Source organism: Danio aesculapii, chromosome 4, assembly GCF_903798145.1.
Source record: "Danio aesculapii chromosome 4, fDanAes4.1, whole genome shotgun sequence".
Taxonomy (NCBI): Eukaryota; Metazoa; Chordata; class Actinopteri; order Cypriniformes; family Danionidae; genus Danio; species Danio aesculapii.
In genome coordinates, this window is record NC_079438.1 from 13,030,072 (window position 1) to 13,050,150 (window position 20,079).

The 20,079-nt window shown below is 44.4% G+C and overlaps 28 non-coding genes across 28 annotated transcripts; 15 read left to right on the top strand and 13 right to left on the bottom strand.

The window, feature by feature from the left end:
- Positions 1-58: 58 nt before the first annotated feature.
- Positions 59-130, top strand: trnag-ucc (transfer RNA glycine (anticodon UCC)). Its single transcript has one exon. It is a non-coding gene; the product is annotated as a tRNA-Gly (tRNA).
- An 87-nt stretch (positions 131-217) lies between these two features.
- Positions 218-289, bottom strand: trnad-guc (transfer RNA aspartic acid (anticodon GUC)). The gene has a single exon. It is a non-coding gene; the product is annotated as a tRNA-Asp (tRNA).
- An 840-nt stretch (positions 290-1,129) lies between these two features.
- trnag-ucc (transfer RNA glycine (anticodon UCC)) lies at positions 1,130-1,201 on the top strand. Its single transcript has one exon. It is a non-coding gene; the product is annotated as a tRNA-Gly (tRNA).
- An 87-nt stretch (positions 1,202-1,288) lies between these two features.
- On the bottom strand, positions 1,289-1,360 carry trnad-guc (transfer RNA aspartic acid (anticodon GUC)). The gene has a single exon. It is a non-coding gene; the product is annotated as a tRNA-Asp (tRNA).
- Positions 1,361-2,200: 840 nt separating this feature from the next.
- trnag-ucc (transfer RNA glycine (anticodon UCC)) lies at positions 2,201-2,272 on the top strand. Its single transcript has one exon. It is a non-coding gene; the product is annotated as a tRNA-Gly (tRNA).
- An 86-nt stretch (positions 2,273-2,358) lies between these two features.
- On the bottom strand, positions 2,359-2,430 carry trnad-guc (transfer RNA aspartic acid (anticodon GUC)). Its single transcript has one exon. It is a non-coding gene; the product is annotated as a tRNA-Asp (tRNA).
- Positions 2,431-3,271: 841 nt separating this feature from the next.
- trnag-ucc (transfer RNA glycine (anticodon UCC)) lies at positions 3,272-3,343 on the top strand. Its single transcript has one exon. It is a non-coding gene; the product is annotated as a tRNA-Gly (tRNA).
- An 87-nt stretch (positions 3,344-3,430) lies between these two features.
- On the bottom strand, positions 3,431-3,502 carry trnad-guc (transfer RNA aspartic acid (anticodon GUC)). Its single transcript has one exon. It is a non-coding gene; the product is annotated as a tRNA-Asp (tRNA).
- An 840-nt stretch (positions 3,503-4,342) lies between these two features.
- trnag-ucc (transfer RNA glycine (anticodon UCC)) lies at positions 4,343-4,414 on the top strand. Its single transcript has one exon. It is a non-coding gene; the product is annotated as a tRNA-Gly (tRNA).
- An 87-nt stretch (positions 4,415-4,501) lies between these two features.
- Positions 4,502-4,573, bottom strand: trnad-guc (transfer RNA aspartic acid (anticodon GUC)). The gene has a single exon. It is a non-coding gene; the product is annotated as a tRNA-Asp (tRNA).
- An 842-nt stretch (positions 4,574-5,415) lies between these two features.
- Positions 5,416-5,487, top strand: trnag-ucc (transfer RNA glycine (anticodon UCC)). Its single transcript has one exon. It is a non-coding gene; the product is annotated as a tRNA-Gly (tRNA).
- An 86-nt stretch (positions 5,488-5,573) lies between these two features.
- On the bottom strand, positions 5,574-5,645 carry trnad-guc (transfer RNA aspartic acid (anticodon GUC)). The gene has a single exon. It is a non-coding gene; the product is annotated as a tRNA-Asp (tRNA).
- Positions 5,646-6,485: 840 nt separating this feature from the next.
- On the top strand, positions 6,486-6,557 carry trnag-ucc (transfer RNA glycine (anticodon UCC)). Its single transcript has one exon. It is a non-coding gene; the product is annotated as a tRNA-Gly (tRNA).
- An 87-nt stretch (positions 6,558-6,644) lies between these two features.
- Positions 6,645-6,716, bottom strand: trnad-guc (transfer RNA aspartic acid (anticodon GUC)). Its single transcript has one exon. It is a non-coding gene; the product is annotated as a tRNA-Asp (tRNA).
- An 841-nt stretch (positions 6,717-7,557) lies between these two features.
- On the top strand, positions 7,558-7,629 carry trnag-ucc (transfer RNA glycine (anticodon UCC)). Its single transcript has one exon. It is a non-coding gene; the product is annotated as a tRNA-Gly (tRNA).
- Positions 7,630-7,716: 87 nt separating this feature from the next.
- trnad-guc (transfer RNA aspartic acid (anticodon GUC)) lies at positions 7,717-7,788 on the bottom strand. Its single transcript has one exon. It is a non-coding gene; the product is annotated as a tRNA-Asp (tRNA).
- An 840-nt stretch (positions 7,789-8,628) lies between these two features.
- Positions 8,629-8,700, top strand: trnag-ucc (transfer RNA glycine (anticodon UCC)). The gene has a single exon. It is a non-coding gene; the product is annotated as a tRNA-Gly (tRNA).
- An 87-nt stretch (positions 8,701-8,787) lies between these two features.
- On the bottom strand, positions 8,788-8,859 carry trnad-guc (transfer RNA aspartic acid (anticodon GUC)). The gene has a single exon. It is a non-coding gene; the product is annotated as a tRNA-Asp (tRNA).
- Positions 8,860-9,698: 839 nt separating this feature from the next.
- trnag-ucc (transfer RNA glycine (anticodon UCC)) lies at positions 9,699-9,770 on the top strand. The gene has a single exon. It is a non-coding gene; the product is annotated as a tRNA-Gly (tRNA).
- Positions 9,771-9,857: 87 nt separating this feature from the next.
- On the bottom strand, positions 9,858-9,929 carry trnad-guc (transfer RNA aspartic acid (anticodon GUC)). The gene has a single exon. It is a non-coding gene; the product is annotated as a tRNA-Asp (tRNA).
- Positions 9,930-10,768: 839 nt separating this feature from the next.
- trnag-ucc (transfer RNA glycine (anticodon UCC)) lies at positions 10,769-10,840 on the top strand. The gene has a single exon. It is a non-coding gene; the product is annotated as a tRNA-Gly (tRNA).
- A 999-nt stretch (positions 10,841-11,839) lies between these two features.
- Positions 11,840-11,911, top strand: trnag-ucc (transfer RNA glycine (anticodon UCC)). The gene has a single exon. It is a non-coding gene; the product is annotated as a tRNA-Gly (tRNA).
- Positions 11,912-11,998: 87 nt separating this feature from the next.
- trnad-guc (transfer RNA aspartic acid (anticodon GUC)) lies at positions 11,999-12,070 on the bottom strand. Its single transcript has one exon. It is a non-coding gene; the product is annotated as a tRNA-Asp (tRNA).
- An 841-nt stretch (positions 12,071-12,911) lies between these two features.
- Positions 12,912-12,983, top strand: trnag-ucc (transfer RNA glycine (anticodon UCC)). The gene has a single exon. It is a non-coding gene; the product is annotated as a tRNA-Gly (tRNA).
- A 999-nt stretch (positions 12,984-13,982) lies between these two features.
- trnag-ucc (transfer RNA glycine (anticodon UCC)) lies at positions 13,983-14,054 on the top strand. The gene has a single exon. It is a non-coding gene; the product is annotated as a tRNA-Gly (tRNA).
- An 87-nt stretch (positions 14,055-14,141) lies between these two features.
- Positions 14,142-14,213, bottom strand: trnad-guc (transfer RNA aspartic acid (anticodon GUC)). Its single transcript has one exon. It is a non-coding gene; the product is annotated as a tRNA-Asp (tRNA).
- An 842-nt stretch (positions 14,214-15,055) lies between these two features.
- trnag-ucc (transfer RNA glycine (anticodon UCC)) lies at positions 15,056-15,127 on the top strand. The gene has a single exon. It is a non-coding gene; the product is annotated as a tRNA-Gly (tRNA).
- Positions 15,128-15,213: 86 nt separating this feature from the next.
- Positions 15,214-15,285, bottom strand: trnad-guc (transfer RNA aspartic acid (anticodon GUC)). The gene has a single exon. It is a non-coding gene; the product is annotated as a tRNA-Asp (tRNA).
- Between the last annotated feature and the right edge of the window lie 4,794 nt (positions 15,286-20,079).

Consider the following 20,079-nt stretch of genomic DNA (forward strand, 5'->3'; position numbering starts at 1 on the left):
AAGAGGGCCTTGGTTGAAAGCATTCTTTTTGAGCTCTTCTGGCAAGAAGCGTGCGCAAGCGTTGGTGGTATAGTGGTGAGCATAGCTGCCTTCCAAGCAGTTGACCCGGGTTCGATTCCCGGCCAACGCATTTCCTTTTGGCTGCTGTATAGATCACTTAGTCCAGTGCCACCCTTGTGAAAAGGCAACAGCCAAAGAGTAAAAGACAAAGGAGGGCCTCCCCGTCGGGGAATCGAACCCCGGTCTTCCGCGTGACAGGCGGAGATACTGTCCACTATACTAACGAGGATCTGCGCAGTAAGAAAACCCATTCTCCCCCCACACAGATCAGCAATGTAATCCAGTCCTAACAGCATTGTCTGCAGTGCTGGCACTAAAGACCTTGGCTGACAGCAAGAGGAGGGTAGAAAACTGGGCTTGGACAGTTTTTCTTCATTAATAATCCTTGCTTCTTCATCAGTCTTCGACTGGTCATCAGCAGTAACTTGAACAGTGCATCACACAGGAGAACGTTATTAGCATGTTTTGCAGCAAACAAAGCACGCCATTCATTCTTACACATTGCCCAGCTTTTACTCCACAAAATGTCAGCTTGCCCTTTCATGAGCTGCATCCAGTCAACCCTTGCAATGACATTCAAACCGGGGGAGCTCATTACAGTGAATACTGGGTGACAGAAGATGAGAACTCCACCACTGCAGAGTGAAATTATCGACCTCCCATTTTTTGGGTGAGGTTGTACCTTCAAACGCTTTATCCAACCTCAACGTCAGAAAGAGATGGGATCCATACTCTACATTTTATTTTCGCCCACACAAAGAACTCCTTGGTCGAAAGCTTTCATTTTCTACACTTCTGTGAGAGGATGTCTACAAGCGTTGGTAATATAGTGGTGAGCATAGCTGGCTTCTAAGTATATTCCCAGCAAATGTATTCCTTTTGGCTGCCGTAACATTACATGGCCAGGCGCCACTCTTGTGAAGATGTCCCATGACATGTGGGTAGATCAGTGCATTTTGAGATGGTTGGGATCCATATGCTGGACATGTTTTTCAGAGCCGAACCAAGACAAAGAGGGCCTTGGTTGAAAGCATTCTTTTTGAGCTCTTCTGGCAAGAGGCGTCCACAAGCGTTGGTGGTATAGTGGTGAGCATAGCTGCCTTCCAAGCAGTTGACCCGGGTTCGATTCCCGGCCAACGCATTTCCTTTTGGCTGCTGTATATATCACTTAGTCCATTGCCACCCTTGTGAAAAGGCAACAGCCAAAGAGTAAAAGACAAAGGAGGGCCTCCCCGTCGGGGAATCGAACCCCGGTCTTCCGCGTGACAGGCGGAGATACTGTCCACTATACTAACGAGGATCTGCGCAGTAAGAAAACCCGTTCTCCCCCCACACAGATCAGCAATGTAATCCAGTCCTAACAGCATTGTCTGCAGTGCTGGCACTAAAGACCTTGGCTGACAGCAAGAGGAGGGTAGAAAACTGGGCTTGGACAGTTTTTCTTCATTAATAATCCTTGCTTCTTCATCAGTCTTCGACTGGTCATCAGCAGTAACTTTAACAGTGCATCACACAGGAGAACGTTATTAGCATGTTTTGCAGCAAACAAAGCACGCCATTCATTCTTACACATTGCCCAGCTTTTACTCCACAAAATGTCAGCTTGCCCTTTCATGAGCTGCATCCAGTCAACCCTTGCAATGACATTCAAACTGGGGGAGCTCATTACAGTGAATACTGGGTGACAGAAGATGAGAACTCCACCACTGCAGAGTGAAATTATCGACCTCCCATTTTTTGGGTGAGGTTGTACCTTCGAACGCTTTATCCAACCTCAACGTCAGAAAGAGATGGGATCCATACTCAACTTTTTTTTTTCGCCCACACAAAGAACTCCTTGGTCGAAAGCTTTCATTTTCTACACTTCTGTGAGAGGATGTCTACAAGCGTTGGTAATATAGTGGTGAGCATAGCTGGCTTCTAAGTATATTCCCAGCAAATGTATTCCTTTTGGCTGCCGTAACATTACATGGCCAGGCGCCACTCTTGTGAAGATGTCCCATGACATGTGGGTAGATCAGTGCATTTTGAGATGGTTGGGATCCATATGCTGGACATGTTTTTCAGAGCCGAACCAAGACAAAGAGGGCCATGGTTGAAAGCATTCTTTTTGAGCTCTTCTGGCAAGAGGCGTCTGCAAGCGTTGGTGGTATAGTGGTGAGCATAGCTGCCTTCCAAGCAGTTGACCCGGGTTCGATTCCCGGCCAACGCATTTCCTTTTGGCTGCTGGATATATCACTTAGTCCGTTGCCCCCTTGTGAAAAGGCAACAGCCAAAGAGTAAAAGACAAAGGAGGGCCTCCCCGTCGGGGAATCGAACCCCGGTCTTCCGCGTGACAGGCGGAGATACTGTCCACTATACTAACGAGGATCTGCGCAGTAAGAAAACCCGTTCTCCCCCCACACAGATCAGCAATGTAATCCAGTCCTAACAGCATTGTCTGCAGTGCTGGCACTAAAGACCTTGGCTGACAGCAAGAGGAGGGTAGAAAACTGGGCTTGGACAGTTTTTCTTCATTAATAATCCTTGCTTCTTCATCAGACTTCGACTGGTCATCAGCAGTAACTTGAACAGTGCATCACACAGGAGAACGTTATTAGCATGTTTTGCAGCAAACAAAGCACGCCATTCATTCTTACACATTGCCCAGCTTTTACTCCACAAAATGTCAGCTTGCCCTTTCATGAGCTGCATCCAGTCAACCCTTGCAATGACATTCAAACTGGGGAAGCTCATTACAGTGAATACTGGGTGACAGAAGATGAGAACTCCACCACTGCAGAGTGAAATTATCGACCTCCCATTTTTTGGGTGAGGTTGTACCTTCGAACGCTTTATCCAACCTCAACGTCAGAAAGAGATGGGATCCATACTCAACTTTTTTTTTTTCGCCCACACAAAGAACTCCTTGGTCGAAAGCTTTCATTTTCTACACTTCTGTGAGAGGATGTCTACAAGCGTTGGTAATATAGTGGTGAGCATAGCTGGCTTCTAAGTATATTCCCAGCAAATGTATTCCTTTTGGCTGCCGTAACATTACATGGCCAGGCGCCACTCTTGTGAAGATGTCCCATGACATGTGGGTAGATCAGTGCATTTTGAGATGGGTGGGATCCATATGCTGGACATGTTTTTCAGAGCCGAACCAAGACAAAGAGGGCCATGGTTGAAAGCATTCTTTTTGAGCTCTTCTGGCAAGAGGCGTCTGCAAGCGTTGGTGGTATAGTGGTGAGCATAGCTGCCTTCCAAGCAGTTGACCCGGGTTCGATTCCCGGCCAACGCATTTCCTTTTGGCTGCTGGATATATCACTTAGTCCGTTGCCACCCTTGTGAAAAGGCAACAGCCAAAGAGTAAAAGACAAAGGAGGGCCTCCCCGTCGGGGAATCGAACCCCGGTCTTCCGCGTGACAGGCGGAGATACTGTCCACTATACTAACGAGGATCTGCGCAGTAAGAAAACCCGTTCTCCCCCCACACAGATCAGCAATGTAATCCAGTCCTAACAGCATTGTCTGCAGTGCTGGCACTAAAGACCTTGGCTGACAGCAAGAGGAGGGTAGAAAACTGGGCTTGGACAGTTTTTCTTCATTAATAATCCTTGCTTCTTCATCAGACTTCGACTGGTCATCAGCAGTAACTTGAACATTGCATCACACAGGAGAACGTTATTAGCATGTTTTGCAGCAAACAAAGCACGCCATTCATTCTTACACATTGCCCAGCTTTTACTCCACAAAATGTCAGCTTGCCCTTTCATGAGCTGCATCCAGTCAACCCTTGCAATGACATTCAAACTGGGGGAGCTCATTACAGTGAATACTGGGTGACAGAAGATGAGAACTCCACCACTGCAGAGTGAAATTATCGACCTCCCATTTTTTGGGTGAGGTTGTACCTTCTAACGCTTTATCCAACCTCAACGTCAGAAAGAGATGGGATCCATACTCTACATTTTATTTTCGCCCACACAAAGAACTCCTTGGTCGAAAGCTTTCATTTTCTACACTTCTGTGAGAGGATGTCTACAAGCGTTGGTAATATAGTGGTGAGCATAGCTGGCTTCTAAGTATATTCCCAGCAAATGTATTCCTTTTGGCTGCCGTAACATTACATGGCCAGGCGCCACTCTTGTGAAGATGTCCCATGACATGTGGGTAGATCAGTGCATTTTGAGATGGTTGGGATCCATATGCTGGACATGTTTTTCAGAGCCGAACCAAGACAAAGAGGGCCTTGGTTGAAAGCATTCTTTTTGAGCTCTTCTGGCAAGAGGCGTCTGCAAGCGTTGGTGGTATAGTGGTGAGCATAGCTGCCTTCCAAGCAGTTGACCCGGGTTCGATTCCCGGCCAACGCATTTCCTTTTGGCTGCTGGATATATCACTTAGTCCGTTGCCACCCTTGTGAAAAGGCAACAGCCAAAGAGTAAAAGACAAAGGAGGGCCTCCCCGTCGGGGAATCGAACCCCGGTCTTCCGCGTGACAGGCGGAGATACTGTCCACTATACTAACGAGGATCTGCGCAGCAAGAAAACCCATTCTCCCCCCACACAGATCAGCAATGTAATCCAGTCCTAACAGCATTGTCTGCAGTGCTGGCACTAAAGACCTTGGCTGACAGCAAGAGGAGGGTAGAAAACTGGGCTTGGACAGTTTTTCTTTATTAATAATCCTTGCTTCTTCATCAGACTTCGACTGGTCATCAGCAGTAACTTGAACAGTGCATCACACAGGAGAACGTTATTAGCATGTTTTGCAGCAAACAAAGCACGCCATTCATTCTTACACATTGCCCAGCTTTTACTCCACAAAATGTCAGCTTGCCCTTTCATGAGCTGCATCCAGTCAACCCTTGCAATGACATTCAAACTGGGGGAGCTCATTACAGTGAATACTGGGTGACAGAAGATGAGAACTCCACCACTGCAGAGTGAAATTATCGACCTCCCATTTTTTGGGTGAGGTTGTACCTTCGAACGCTTTATCCAACCTCAACGTCAGAAAGAGATGGGATCCATACTCAACTTTTTTTTTTTTCGCCCACACAAAGAACTCCTTGGTCGAAAGCTTTCATTTTCTACACTTCTGTGAGAGGATGTCTACAAGCGTTGGTAATATAGTGGTGAGCATAGCTGGCTTCTAAGTATATTCCCAGCAAATGTATTCCTTTTGGCTGCCGTAACATTACATGGCCAGGCGCCACTCTTGTGAAGATGTCCCATGACATGTGGGTAGATCAGTGCATTTTGAGATGGTTGGGATCCATATGCTGGACATGTTTTTCAGAGCCGAACCAAGACAAAGAGGGCCATGGTTGAAAGCATTCTTTTTGAGCTCTTCTGGCAAGAGGCGTCTGCAAGCGTTGGTGGTATAGTGGTGAGCATAGCTGCCTTCCAAGCAGTTGACCCGGGTTCGATTCCCGGCCAACGCATTTCCTTTTGGCTGCTGGATATATCACTTAGTCCGTTGCCACCCTTGTGAAAGGCAACAGCCAAAGAGTAAAAGACAAAGGAGGGCCTCCCCGTCGGGGAATCGAACCCCGGTCTTCCGCGTGACAGGCGGAGATACTGTCCACTATACTAACGAGGATCTGCGCAGTAAGAAAACCCGTTCTCCCCCCACACAGATCAGCAATGTAATCCAGTCCTAACAGCATTGTCTGCAGTGCTGGCACTAAAGACCTTGGCTGACAGCAAGAGGAGGGTAGAAAACTGGGCTTGGACAGTTTTTCTTTATTAATAATCCTTGCTTCTTCATCAGACTTCGACTGGTCATCAGCAGTAATTTGAACAGTGCATCACACAGGAGAACGTTATTAGCATGTTTTGCAGCAAACAAAGCACGCCATTCATTCTTACACATTGCCCAGCTTTTACTCCACAAAATGTCAGCTTGCCCTTTCATGAGCTGCATCCAGTCAACCCTTGCAATGACATTCAAACCGGGGGAGCTCATTACAGTGAATACTGGGTGACAGAAGATGAGAACTCCACCACTGCAGAGTGAAATTATCGACCTCCCATTTTTTGGGTGAGGTTGTACCTTCTAACGCTTTATCCAACCTCAACGTCAGAAAGAGATGGGATCCATACTCTACATTTTTTTTTCGCCCACACAAAGAACTCCTTGGTCGAAAGCTTTCATTTTCTACACTTCTGTGAGAGGATGTCTACAAGCGTTGGTAATATAGTGGTGAGCATAGCTGGCTTCTAAGTATATTCCCAGCAAATGTATTCCTTTTGGCTGCCGTAACATTACATGGCCAGGCGCCACTCTTGTGAAGATGTCCCATGACATGTGGGTAGATCAGTGCATTTTGAGATGGTTGGGATCCATATGCTGGACATGTTTTTCAGAGCCGAACCAAGACAAAGAGGGCCTTGGTTGAAAGCATTCTTTTTGAGCTCTTCTGGCAAGAGGCGTCTGCAAGCGTTGGTGGTATAGTGGTGAGCATAGCTGCCTTCCAAGCAGTTGACCCGGGTTCGATTCCCGGCCAACGCATTTCCTTTTGGCTGCTGTATATATCACTTAGTCCGTTGCCACCCTTGTGAAAAGGCAACAGCCAAAGAGTAAAAGACAAAGGAGGGCCTCCCCGTCGGGGAATCGAACCCCGGTCTTCCGCGTGACAGGCGGAGATACTGTCCACTATACTAACGAGGATCTGCGCAGTAAGAAAACCCGTTCTCCCCCCACACAGATCAGCAATGTAATCCAGTCCTAACAGCATTGTCTGCAGTGCTAGCACTAAAGACCTTGGCTGACAGCAAGAGGAGGGTAGAAAACTGGGCTTGGACAGTTTTTCTTCATTAATAATCCTTGCTTCTTCATCAGTCTTCGACTGGTCATCAGCAGTAACTTTAACAGTGCATCACACAGGAGAACGTTATTAGCATGTTTTGCAGCAAACAAAGCACGCCATTCATTCTTACACATTGCCCAGCTTTTACTCCACAAAATGTCAGCTTGCCCTTTCATGAGCTGCATCCAGTCAACCCTTGCAATGACATTCAAACCGGGGGAGCTCATTACAGTGAATACTGGGTGACAGAAGATGAGAACTCCACCACTGCAGAGTGAAATTATCGACCTCCCATTTTTTGGGTGAGGTTGTACCTTCGAACGCTTTATCCAACCTCAACGTCAGAAAGAGATGGGATCCATACTCTACATTTTTTTTTCGCCCACACAAAGAACTCCTTGGTCGAAAGCTTTCATTTTCTACACTTCTGTGAGAGGATGTCTACAAGCGTTGGTAATATAGTGGTGAGCATAGCTGGCTTCTAAGTATATTCCCAGCAAATGTATTCCTTTTGGCTGCCGTAACATTACATGGCCAGGCGCCACTCTTGTGAAGATGTCCCATGACATGTGGGTAGATCAGTGCATTTTGAGATGGTTGGGATCCATATGCTGGACATGTTTTTCAGATGCCGAACCAAGACAAAGAGGGCCATGGTTGAAAGCATTCTTTTTGAGCTCTTCTGGCAAGAGGCGTCTGCATGCGTTGGTGGTATAGTGGTGAGCATAGCTGCCTTCCAAGCAGTTGACCCGGGTTCGATTCCCGGCCAACGCATTTCCTTTTGGCTGCTGTATATATCACTTAGTCCGTTGCCACCCTTGTGAAAAGGCAACAGCCAAAGAGTAAAAGACAAAGGAGGGCCTCCCCGTCGGGGAATCGAACCCCGGTCTTCCGCGTGACAGGCGGAGATACTGTCCACTATACTAACGAGGATCTGCGCAGTAAGAAAACCCGTTCTCCCCCCACACAGATCAGCAATGTAATCCAGTCCTAACAGCATTGTCTGCAGTGCTGGCACTAAAGACCTTGGCTGACAGCAAGAGGAGGGTAGAAAACTGGGCTTGGACAGTTTTTCTTCATTAATAATCCTTGCTTCTTCATCAGTCTTAGACTGGTCATCAGCAGTAACTTGAACAGTGCATCACACAGGAGAACGTTATTAGCATGTTTTGCAGCAAACAAAGCACGCCATTCATTCTTACACATTGCCCAGCTTTTACTCCACAAAATGTCAGCTTGCCCTTTCATGAGCTGCATCCAGTCAACCCTTGCAATGACATTCAAACTGGGGGAGCTCATTACAGTGAATACTGGGTGACAGAAGATGAGAACTCCACCACTGCAGAGTGAAATTATCGACCTCCCATTTTTTGGGTGAGGTTGTACCTTCTAACGCTTTATCCAACCTCAACGTCAGAAAGAGATGGGATCCATACTCTACATTTTTTTTTCGCCCACACAAAGAACTCCTTGGTCGAAAGCTTTCATTTTCTACACTTCTGTGAGAGGATGTCTACAAGCGTTGGTAATATAGTGGTGAGCATAGCTGGCTTCTAAGTATATTCCCAGCAAATGTATTCCTTTTGGCTGCCGTAACATTACATGGCCAGGCGCCACTCTTGTGAAGATGTCCCATGACATGTGGGTAGATCAGTGCATTTTGAGATGGTTGGGATCCATATGCTGGACATGTTTTTCAGAGCCGAACCAAGACAAAGAGGGCCTTGGTTGAAAGCATTCTTTTTGAGCTCTTCTGGCAAGAGGCGTCCGCAAGCGTTGGTGGTATAGTGGTGAGCATAGCTGCCTTCCAAGCAGTTGACCCGGGTTCGATTCCCGGCCAACGCATTTCCTTTTGGCTGCTGTATATATCACTTAGTCCGTTGCCACCCTTGTGAAAAGGCAACAGCCAAAGAGTAAAAGACGAAGGAGGGCCTCCCCGTCGGGGAATCGAACCCCGGTCTTCCGCGTGACAGGCGGAGATACTGTCCACTATACTAACGAGGATCTGCGCAGTAAGAAAACCCGTTCTCCCCCCACACAGATCAGCAATGTAATCCAGTCCTAACAGCATTGTCTGCAGTGCTGGCACTAAAGACCTTGGCTGACAGCAAGAGGAGGGTAGAAAACTGGGCTTGGACAGTTTTTCTTCATTAATAATCCTTGCTTCTTCATCAGTCTTCGACTGGTCATCAGCAGTAACTTGAACAGTGCATCACACAGGAGAACGTTATTAGCATGTTTTGCAGCAAACAAAGCACGCCATTCATTCTTACACATTGCCCAGCTTTTACTCCACAAAATGTCAGCTTGCCCTTTCATGAGCTGCATCCAGTCAACCCTTGCAATGACATTCAAACCGGGGGAGCTCATTACAGTGAATACTGGGTGACAGAAGATGAGAACTCCACCACTGCAGAGTGAAATTATCGACCTCCCATTTTTTGGGTGAGGTTGTACCTTCTAACGCTTTATCCAACCTCAACGTCAGAAAGAGATGGGATCCATACTCGACTTTTTTTTTTGCCCACACAAAGAACTCCTTGGTCGAAAGCTTTCATTTTCTACACTTCTGTGAGAGGATGTCTACAAGCGTTGGTAATATAGTGGTGAGCATAGCTGGCTTCTAAGTATATTCCCAGCAAATGTATTCCTTTTGGCTGCCGTAACATTACATGGCCAGGCGCCACTCTTGTGAAGATGTCCCATGACATGTGGGTAGATCAGTGCATTTTGAGATGGTTGGGATCCATATGCTGGACATGTTTTTCAGAGCCGAACCAAGACAAAGAGGGCCATGGTTGAAAGCATTCTTTTTGAGCTCTTCTGGCAAGAGGCGTCTGCAAGCGTTGGTGGTATAGTGGTGAGCATAGCTGCCTTCCAAGCAGTTGACCCGGGTTCGATTCCTGGCCAACGCATTTCCTTTTGGCTGCTGGATATATCACTTAGTCCGTTGCCATCCTTGTGAAAAGGCAACAGCCAAAGAGTAAAAGACAAAGAAGGGCCTCCCCGTCGGGGAATCGAACCCCGGTCTTCCGCGTGACAGGCGGAGATACTGTCCACTATACTAACGAGGATCTGCGCAGTAAGAAAACCCGTTCTCCCCCCACACAGATCAGCAATGTAATCCAGTCCTAACAGCATTGTCTGCAGTGCTGGCACTAAAGACCTTGGCTGACAGCAAGAGGAGGGTAGAAAACTGGGCTTGGACAGTTTTTCTTCATTAATAATCCTTGCTTCTTCATCAGACTTCGACTGGTCATCAGCAGTAACTTGAACAGTGCATCACACAGGAGAACGTTATTAGCATGTTTTGCAGCAAACAAAGCACGCCATTCATTCTTACACATTGCCCAGCTTTTACTCCACAAAATGTCAGCTTGCCCTTTCATGAGCTGCATCCAGTCAACCCTTGCAATGACATTCAAACCGGGGGAGCTCATTACAGTGAATACTGGGTGACAGAAGATGAGAACTCCACCACTGCAGAGTGAAATTATCGACCTCCCATTTTTTGGGTGAGGTTGTACCTTCTAACGCTTTATCCAACCTCAACGTCAGAAAGAGATGGGATCCATACTCGACTTTTTTTTTTGCCCACACAAAGAACTCCTTGGTCGAAAGCTTTCATTTTCTACACTTCTGTGAGAGGATGTCTACAAGCGTTGGTAATATAGTGGTGAGCATAGCTGGCTTCTAAGTATATTCCCAGCAAATGTATTCCTTTTGGCTGCCGTAACATTACATGGCCAGGCGCCACTCTTGTGAAGATGTCCCATGACATGTGGGTAGATCAGTGCATTTTGAGATGGTTGGGATCCATATGCTGGACATGTTTTTCAGAGCCGAACCAAGACAAAGAGGGCCATGGTTGAAAGCATTCTTTTTGAGCTCTTCTGGCAAGAGGCGTCTGCAAGCGTTGGTGGTATAGTGGTGAGCATAGCTGCCTTCCAAGCAGTTGACCCGGGTTCGATTCCCGGCCAACGCATTTCCTTTTGGCTGCTGGATATATCACTTAGTCCGTTGCCACCCTTGTGAAAAGGCAACAGCCAAAGAGTAAAAGACAAAGGAGGGCCTGCCCGTTGGGGAATCGAACCCTGGTCTTCCGCGGGACAGGCGAAGATACTGTCCACTATACTAACGAGGATCTGCGCAGTAAGAAAACCCGTTCTCCCCCCACACAGATCAGCAATGTAATCCAGTCCTAACAGCATTGTCTGCAGTGCTGGCACTAAAGACCTTGGCTGACAGCAAGAGGAGGGTAGAAAACTGGGCTTGGACAGTTTTTCTTCATTAATAATCCTTGCTTCTTCATCAGTCTTCGACTGGTCATCAGCAGTAACTTGAACAGTGCATCACACAGGAGAACGCTATTAGCATGTTTTGCAGCAAACAAAGCACGCCATTCATTCTTACACATTGCCCAGCTTTTACTCCACAAAATGTCAGCTTGCCCTTTCATGAGCTGCATCCAGTCAACCCTTGCAATGACATTCAAACCGGGGGAGCTCATTACAGTGAATACTGGGTGACAGAAGATGAGAACTCCACCACTGCAGAGTGAAATTATCGACCTCCCATTTTTTGGGTAAGGTTGTACCTTCGAACGCTTTATCCAACCTCAACGTCAGAAAGAGATGGGATCCATACTCTACATTTTTTTTTCGCCCACACAAAGAACTCCTTGGTCGAAAGCTTTCATTTTCTACACTTCTGTGAGAGGATGTCTACAAGCGTTGGTAATATAGTGGTGAGCATAGCTGGCTTCTAAGTATATTCCCAGCAAATGTATTCCTTTTGGCTGCCGTAACATTACATGGCCAGGCGCCACTCTTGTGAAGATGTCCCATGACATGTGGGTAGATCAGTGCATTTTGAGATGGTTGGGATCCATATGCTGGACATGTTTTTCAGAGCCGAACCAAGACAAAGAGGGCCTTGGTTGAAAGCATTCTTTTTGAGCTCTTCTGGCAAGAGGCGTCTGCAAGCGTTGGTGGTATAGTGGTGAGCATAGCTGCCTTCCAAGCAGTTGACCCGGGTTCGATTCCCGGCCAACGCATTTCCTTTTGGCTGCTGGATATATCACTTAGTCCGTTGCCACCCTTGTGAAAAGGCAACAGCCAAAGAGTAAAAGACAAAGGAGGGCCTCCCCGTCGGGGAATCGAACCCCGGTCTTCCGCGTGACAGGCGGAGATACTGTCTACTATACTAACGAGGATCTGCGCAGTTAGAAAACCCATTCTCCCCCCACACAGATCAGCAATGTAATCCAGTGCTAACAGCATTGTCTGCAGTGCTGGCACTAAAGACCTTGGCTGACAGCAAGAGGAGGGTAGAAAACTGGGCTTGGACAGTTTTTCTTCATTAATAATCCTTGCTTCTTCATCAGACTTCGACTGGTCATCAGCAGTAACTTGAACAGTGCATCACACAGGAGAACGTTATTAGCATGTTTTGCAGCAAACAAAGCACGCCATTCATTCTTACACATTGCCCAGCTTTTACTCCACAAAATGTCAGCTTGCCCTTTCATGAGCTGCATCCAGTCAACCCTTGCAATGACATTCAAACTGGGGGAGCTCATTACAGTGAATACTGGGTGACAGAAGATGAGAACTCCACCACTGCAGAGTGAAATTATCGACCTCCCATTTTTTGGGTGAGGTTGTACCTTCTAACGCTTTATCCAACCTCAACGTCAGAAAGAGATGGGATCCATACTCTACATTTTTTTTTCGCCCACACAAAGAACTCCTTGGTCGAAAGCTTTCATTTTCTACACTTCTGTGAGAGGATGTCTACAAGCGTTGGTAATATAGTGGTGAGCATAGCTGGCTTCTAAGTATATTCCCAGCAAATGTATTCCTTTTGGCTGCCGTAACATTACATGGCCAGGCGCCACTCTTGTGAAGATGTCCCATGACATGTGGGTAGATCAGTGCATTTTGAGATGGTTGGGATCCATATGCTGGACATGTTTTTCAGAGCCGAACCAAGACAAAGAGGGCCTTGGTTGAAAGCATTCTTTTTGAGCTCATTCTGGCAAGAGACGTCTGCAAGCGTTGGTGGTATAGTGGTGAGCATAGCTGCCTTCCAAGCAGTTGACCCGGGTTCGATTCCCGGCCAACGCATTTCCTTTTGGCTGCTGTATATATCACTTAGTCCAGTTGCCACCCTTGTGAAAGGCAACAGCCAAAGAGTAAAAGACGAAGGAGGGCCTGCCCGTTGGGGAATCGAACCCTGGTCTTCCGCGGGACAGGCGAAGATACTGTCCACTATACTAACGAGGATCTGCGCAGTAAGAAAACCCGTTCTCCCCCCACACAGATCAGCAATGTAATCCAGTTCTAACAGCATTGTCTGCAGTGCTGGCACTAAAGACCTTGGCTGACAGCAAGAGGAGGGTAGAAAACTGGGCTTGGACAGTTTTTCTTCATTAATAATCCTTGCTTCTCATCAGTCTTCGACTGGTCATCAGCAGTAACTTGAACAGTGCATCACACAGGAGAACGTTATTAGCATGTTTTGCAGCAAACAAAGCACGCCATTCATTCTTACACATTGCCCAGCTTTTACTCCACAAAATGTCAGCTTGCCCTTTCATGAGCTGCATCCAGTCAACCCTTGCAATGACATTCAAACCGGGGGAGCTCATTACAGTGAATACTGGGTGACAGAAGATGAGAACTCCACCACTGCAGAGTGAAATTATCGACCTCCCATTTTTTGGGTGAGGTTGTACCTTCTAACGCTTTATCCAACCTCAACGTCAGAAAGAGATGGGATCCATACTCTACATTTTATTTTTCGCCCACACAAAGAACTCCTTGGTCGAAAGCTTTCATTTTCTACACTTCTGTGAGAGGATGTCTACAAGCGTTGGTAATATAGTGGTGAGCATAGCTGGCTTCTAAGTATATTCCCAGCAAATGTATTCCTTTTGGCTGCCGTAACATTACATGGCCAGGCGCCACTCTTGTGAAGATGTCCCATGACATGTGGGTAGATCAGTGCATTTTGAGATGGTTGGGATCCATATGCTGGACATGTTTTTGAGAGCCGAACCAAGACAAAGAGGGCCATGGTTGAAAGCATTCTTTTTGAGCTCTTCTGGCAAGAGGCGTCTGCAAGCGTTGGTGGTATAGTGGTGAGCATAGCTGCCTTCCAAGCAGTTGACCCGGGTTCGATTCCCGGCCAACGCATTTCCTTTTGGCTGCTGGATATATCACTTAGTCCGTTGCCACCCTTGTGAAAAGGCAACAGCCAAAGAGTAAAAGACAAAGGAGGGCCTCCCCGTCGGGGAATCGAACCCCGGTCTTCCGCGTGACAGGCGGAGATACTGTCCACTATACTAACGAGGATCTGCGCAGTAAGAAAACCCAGTTCCCCCCCCACACAGATCAGCAATGTAATCCAGTGCTAACAGCATTGTCTGCAGTGCTGGCACTAAAGACCTTGGCTGACAGCAAGAGGAGGGTAGAAAACTGGGCTTGGACAGTTTTTCTTCATTAATAATCCTTGCTTCTTCATCAGACTTCGACTGGTCATCAGCAGTAACTTGAACAGTGCATCACACAGGAGAACGTTATTAGCATGTTTTGCAGCAAACAAAGCACGCCATTCATTCTTACACATTGCCCAGCTTTTACTCCACAAAATGTCAGCTTGCCCTTTCATGAGCTGCATCCAGTCAACCCTTGCAATGACATTCAAACCGGGGGAGCTCATTACAGTGAATACTGGGTGACAGAAGATGAGAACTCCACCACTGCAGAGTGAAATTATCGACCTCCCATTTTTTGGGTGAGGTTGTACCTTCGAACGCTTTATCCAACCTCAACGTCAGAAAGAGATGGGATCCATACTCTACATTTTTTTTTCGCCCACACAAAGAACTCCTTGGTCGAAAGCTTTCATTTTCTACACTTCTGTGAGAGGATGTCTACAAGCGTTGGTAATATAGTGGTGAGCATAGCTGGCTTCTAAGTATATTCCCAGCAAATGTATTCCTTTTGGCTGCCGTAACATTACATGGCCAGGCGCCACTCTTGTGAAGATGTCCCATGACATGTGGGTAGATCAGTGCATTTTGAGATGGTTGGGATCCATATGCTGGACATGTTTTTCAGAGCCGAACCAAGACAAAGAGGGCCTTGGTTGAAAGCATTCTTTTTGAGCTCATTCTGGCAAGAGGCGTCTGCAAGCGTTGGTGGTATAGTGGTGAGCATAGCTGCCTTCCAAGCAGTTGACCCGGGTTCGATTCCCGGCCAACGCATTTCCTTTTGGCTGCTGTATATATCACTTAGTCCGTTGCCACCCTTGTGAAAGGCAACAGCCAAAGAGTAAAAGACAAAGGAGGGCCTCCCCGTCGGGGAATCGAACCCCGGTCTTCCGCGTGACAGGCGGAGATACTGTCCACTATACTAACGAGGATCTGCACAGTAAGAAAACCCGTTCTCTCCCACACAGATCAGCAATGTAATCCAGTCCTAACAGCATTGTCTGCAATGCTGGCACTAAAGACCTTGGCTGACAGCAAGAGGAGGGTAGAAAACTGGGCTTGGACAGTTTTTCTTCATTAATAATCCTTGCTTCTTCATCAGTCTTCGACTGGTCATCAGCAGTAACTTGAACAGTGCATCACACAGGAGAACGTTATTAGCATGTTTTGCAGCAAACAAAGCACGCCATTCATTCTTACACATTGCCCAGCTTTTACTCCACAAAATGTCAGCTTGCCCTTTCATGAGCTGCATCCAGTCAACCCTTGCAATGACATTCAAACCGGGGGAGCTCATTACAGTGAATACTGGGTGACAGAAGATGAGAACTCCACCACTGCAGAGTGAAATTATCGACCTCCCATTTTTTGGGTGAGGTTGTACCTTCAAACGCTTTATCCAACCTCAACGTCAGAAAGAGATGGGATCCATACTCTACTTTTATTTTCGCCCACACAAAGAACTCCTTGGTCGAAAGCTTTCATTTTCTACACTTCTGTGAGAGGATGTCTACAAGCGTTGGTAATATAGTGGTGAGCATAGCTGGCTTCTAAGTAAATTCCCAGCAAATGTATTCCTTTTGGCTGCCGTAACATTACATGGCCAGGCGTGTAAGGATGGCTATATCTCTCTATAATATTAAACCCTGAAAACGGTTATGGAGCTCCACACGAGACAAGACCACGAGAATGGTCAAGCACTAAAACAATAAACTTTCTAATCTGAGAAGAAGATCAGCTAGGAAACCAGTTGTTCGGGTTGTCTCGATCATGCATCCTGAGCCCCCCCTCTTTGCCCTGGAGTTTACTGTCTGAAAACTGCTGTGAAATTCTCTTAAGATCAGACCACGAGAACTAACATGCTGTAAAACAATAAACTTTATAATCTTCAGAGGATCTCGAGAAAGCCATCTGGACAGTTGACCCAACACCTATCCTCAGCCCCTCTTACCCTCCCCAGTTATACGGCCTGGGTCATTAAAAGGCTACTCAGGAATGACCAGATTTCAAGCTTCTATGGTGAAATGATATAAGTTGTATATTTGCAGTATTTGTGAATTTTAACTTGTCATGCTTAGTGTCATTTTAAATGTCTCTGTGTGATTGGTAAAGTGGTCTTAATTTCTTTGATAAGATCTTTGCCAGATGCTCCACTCCAGGGAAAATGGTCTTTGTATCAACTCATGACCAGGCAAGAGGCTTGGTGACGCTTTTATTGTCTTGAATTTATGATGATTTGAGTATTTAGGCAAAGGGTGCAGAAGTGTCTGGGGGATTCTGTAGGCAGGATACCCCATTGCAGTTTGTGAGTCTCTGAGCTCTGCATCAGGACTTATATGCTGCAATGTATTTCTACACGGTCAGGTATTAATCTCTAACTTAAATGTATCTTCGAATAATTGATGTTGTACAATCTTGATTGGCTTATTTTGTTTAGTTATGTGAATTGGAATGGAAAATCTTTGCCTGACAAATAAATGTAAAATTCTTGTTTAACTCTAATATCTCCTGAAATCATTTAAATCTAGTAGATTGTTTAGGCTGATGTTTCCGCAGCTTACGACCAGGATTTGTCATACATTCAGGATCAATGGATGGAGCATGGGCACAGCATTAGAGACCTGATGATTTCTGACAATCACTGACTTAGTATAATATAAATTAGGGGGCTAAATACAACTTTCTTTAAATATGTGCAAGCATGGGGCGGCCAATTATTGCTTAAAGGAAGTAGCTTTCAGTTATATTCTTTGACTAAGCTAAATTAAACTTTTCTTTAAATATGTGCAAGCATGGGGCGGCCTATTATTATTTAAAGGAAATTAGCTTATCGGCTAAGAATCGGAACTGGCGAGGTTGTGTCCGTGAGCAGATGTAACTGGCCAGCATACTGACTCTAAGCGACTTCGGGTAAATGATGAACCAATACTTGAGAATAAGGATTTATTAGGTTAATCAATCTAAATTAGACCGAATCACAACCTATAAGGTGATCAGCATGAATTAGATAAATCTAAAATTATTATAAATTGGAGTCAGATTAAAATTCGGAGTTGGAAACAAATTAAAATAAATCTTAATGAATAAAAATATTTCTTTTTACATGTGCTAAAAGGCTTACATGCATTTAACCTTCACCCATGCTGTTAGTTCCGTCATAGGAAAAATAGATGGGCTTTACAATTGGTGACAGACCCTAGTGATCTCCCATAAAGTTTCAGGCGAGTGATGTCTTTCAGCGCAAGATTCAAAAGAAATGCTCCGAAAAAAGAGGTTCGAGTTTCTCTTCTTCTTCCAACTGTTGAGGTAAGTCAATTATTTTGCCTTTTAAAGTGTTGAGGGAAAGATAAATGCATCTTATATAGACACATTTTGTAGAATGAGTCGGAATACTCAAAAAGGATAGACCAGAGACCGTAAAAATCTGGTTGGGCTTAAGAATTAGACAAAACCACATTGTTCGTCAGGGACATAATAGCAGCAGAGTGGGAGAAGAATGAAAGCTCTAAACCCAAAATTCTCAAAATCTCTTCAAGAGATTAAATTTTAAGATGGAATAACATCATCCAAATTTTATTCTGGTACTTAACAGAGAGCAGCAAATGAACATCCAAATTCTGAATATAACTGTTTCCACTAAGGGTTGCTTATTGCGCATGTTACAATAACTTTGCAACACTGCAAACAAGCAGCATTTATATTTTAAGAATTTTGAAATTTGTAATTAGATTAATTGGAAATTCTTATTGTAATCTTTGTATTAAATATAATGAAAGTCTTCCAAGAGATATATAAAAACACTGAAAATAGTTTTTTAAAATGCTGTTTAAGACTCTGTCTAAATAGCCAAAGCTGTAAGGCAGATAAGGACATGGTCAGTGCTGGGAGTGTTACTTTAAAGACAAAAGAAACAAATTATTAATTACATCACTAAAGTTGTAGTTAATTTATGTTTCCAATGGCTTTGCCTGAAAAGTAACTCGGTTACTTGATAAGTAATTTAATTACTTGACTAAAGACTAAAATTCCACATAAATTGCATGGGCAATAGAAAATAAACAATCAGGAATTTTTTGTTTTGTTTTGAGAAAAAGACAATATGTTTCAAATAAATGACACTATATTTCATAAATTCACATTTTATTGTTTGAGATAGGTATCACCCTACTTATCGGAATGGAGTTATATAGAACCATTAAAGTTTTATATAGCATTTAAGGCAAGTACATTATAAGTCACTGTAATTAAGCTACCTAAGAATGAGAAATAATCCCTCACTTAATTCTTTGCGAAAAGGTAATTTTAAATTGCAGTGACTATTTACTTAGTAACTAATTACACCCCACACTGGACATGATAAGATCATACATCTACAAGATGTGTATTCTGCATTTGCCCTTACGTGCCAAACTTTCAAACATTCACATATGAAGAAAGATTTACAAAAGAAAGCTCACCTAATAACAACTAAGCTCAAAATAAGAAAATTGTGACTAACCCACAAAATTCTTTAAACCGAGCAATGATTGACTTGGAGATGTGCTTGCAATTCACTAAATGTCCAGGCAATAAAGTTTACGACTGGCTTCCAGTGTGACTTGATCCTGCATTGATAGTGAACGTGTAAGAACAACCGTAGCCCAGAGCCAAATCAAAAGGTGACATTCCAAAAGATCAATAAGATGATAATCAGTCATTCTAGACAAATTACTAAACAGCCACTCCAGAGACCAGTAATAAAATGATTTTAAAATGTATACTATGTTAAGGTAATATGATTTATATCGTAAGAACATTATGATATTGTATATTATCACAGCCAATAATGGCGTCCAATCTCATTAAGATTGAGCATGATTTAGGAAGGAAAAGAAAATTGAAGTGTGTAAAATGGACAAAGCAGGTGTGAAAATGAGAGTAAATGCATGTAGCAAGAAAATGAGGATCTTTCTTAATGTTAAAACATTAAAAAGAAGTCAGCAGATAGTTAAAGATGGAAAACAGTAAGTAGCTAAGAGAGGAAACGGAAAGGAAAAATAATCAAATTAATAAGAAGGAATTTCTTTATCTTCTAATAATGCAAAAATCTGTGATGAGAGAAATTGACATGTCCAAAAATTATCAACTAAAATAATCGATCTGATTGGAGTGAAAATACTCCCAGTAGAAACAACCCAATAGCAATTGCTTTAAAAGTTGTAACTAAGAGACAAGGAAAGGTACAAATCTCTCCTTTCTCTTGAAACTCTTTGGGAAAAGTATTCTTAAACTAAAGTATCCCTCTCTGGGGTAGCCATCTAGTATTAAATCTAACCAGTAGATTGATTTATTTGGACATGCAATCAAAGTTGTGTGCAATATAACTGGCAGAAAGTTCTATACAAAGTACAGAGATGTAAATGGAAAAAAATTTGATCAGCATTTCTAAATTTTCATTGCTAAATAAAAAGCACAGCATCCAAATTGATGAACTGATGCTTCAAACGCAGATCTGACCAGTGAGAACAGAAATTACCTCAGTAGATCTGAGTGTTATAAAACTCACATTATGGCAGACTGAAAGTTCAAAAGCTAAAGAAATTTTAAAGGATATGCTCAAATTTGACCATCAATGCTCAGTTGATCTGACCTTTTGCTTTGCAAAAACATGATTATGATAATAAGATGTCTTTGTAAACCAACACAAATTAAATTCTAATTGCATGTAATTTGATGCCAATTATAAA